The following is a 1,690-nucleotide window of genomic DNA, read 5'->3' as shown; positions in this document are numbered from 1 at the left end:
ATTTTGTATGACTCTTTTCAGTCTTTCAGTGCTTCGCTGACAAATACTCTTTGCATCATTGACCTTAGCGGTAGGACTTTGCCTAAGTTTAATTATTCACATCTTCATCAATTGTTTACTAGACTGGAATATTATAATGTAAATTAAACACATTATTAATAGATGTGAAATTATATGGTATCTTGTACAAAACAGTCTTACTCTAGTGAGTTAATTTTAGTTGATGTATGGAACTCTGAATGGAAAACAAATTTTAAATGAAGTATTAATTGGGACAGATTCTAATTAATTTTTCAATGTTTGATATTTACTGAGCCAGTAAAGATGCTTCCTATTAAGGAGCTGAAATGAGGTGGAGAGAAAGGTGCAAGAGAACCTCCAAATTCACGCAGCTTAGATGTATTTAATGTATGGATGTAATTTAGTGTTTGAATGTCTAAGGAGAAGCATCTGCTTTTTAAATCATTTTGGTTTAATTGAAATGTAAATGTAATTGTTTCAGTTAAAATTATATGAAAGATTTTCAGTACAATGACTTGGTGGGTAGACTGGGTAACTGAAAGACCTTCCAGTAGGTACCTACGCTGTCACAGTTAGAGGTCAGAACCTGGCTTTTGGTAGGGAATGTAAAGTGTTGAGCTTTTTTAGACTTCTGAAATGCAACCTTTGATCAAGGTAGCCAGCTTTTCCGTTGCTTATGTGATAATCTGTGCATCTGTGTGCAGTAAATAATAGAGCCAATCATCTATTTTTCTTGCAGAGGGAGTTAATAAAAAATCCCAGAACAGAAGACTGGGAGTTTCTAAGGTGACAAGTCGAGTTTATCTCTGAATTTCTTTGCAGAATGGTCTTTTTTGGGTGATGCTTATTGCAATTTCTAAATTGCAGTTACCCTAATTTTCTTTAAAATTGGCTTTTGTATATATCTTTAAAACATGATTTATATTGATTATGTTAACATCAATGTGTTTATGTTGTCGAGTGATCATCCTTTAAAAACACCATGTGTCAAATTTGAGGCCAACCTTAAAAAACTTGAACTCTGCTTTTTGTGATATTTTAATGTGTGATCTCTGTGTACCAATAACCTCATGATAGCTGTTGCCCATCATAAATACAAAACTGCATTTAACATTGTAGTAATTGAAATAAAACTGGTTAATGTTGTCCTCAAATCCAGGTAGTAATGTCAAAGATAGTTTTAGACTGGAAACTTCCTCTGATGTGTTTCCTGTGTCTGTTTTATCTCTAGTGTAAGAGAGCAGGTTTTTAACTGAGCTGGAGTCTAGCTGTCAGGTCTAACACTGTTTCTTACTGCAAAACAAGGTTCTCACCTTCTCCGTCTCCATCTCCTTATTTCACAACGTTGAAAGGCAGCTCTGAAGAGAATAGGGCTGTTTTGGATGGTGTTCAGAGAACAGATCAAATCAAGGTCTCTCTTTATGGTAGATAGGTTATGGCACACATTAGACGGTGAAAATGTCTTTGCTGGTAGTGAACAGTTCTGAAAAACGAATCAGGGTGTCTTGTTGCGATAAGCCTTTGGTAGCAAGAAGACGATATTCCTGTTGTTAGGGTAAAAATGTTATTTGTTATGTCAAGCTGTAGAAAGTTATTTAATGACTTGCGGTTGTTGGGTTTTTTTTTATTTCTCCGTTGTCATCTTCCTTTCCAGCCTGAGAGTATTATC

Source organism: Buceros rhinoceros, unplaced genomic scaffold, assembly GCF_000710305.1.
Source record: "Buceros rhinoceros silvestris isolate BGI_N320 unplaced genomic scaffold, ASM71030v1 scaffold4277, whole genome shotgun sequence".
In the NCBI taxonomy this organism is placed as follows: Eukaryota; Metazoa; Chordata; class Aves; order Bucerotiformes; family Bucerotidae; genus Buceros; species Buceros rhinoceros.
This window is presented reverse-complemented; position numbering follows the sequence as displayed.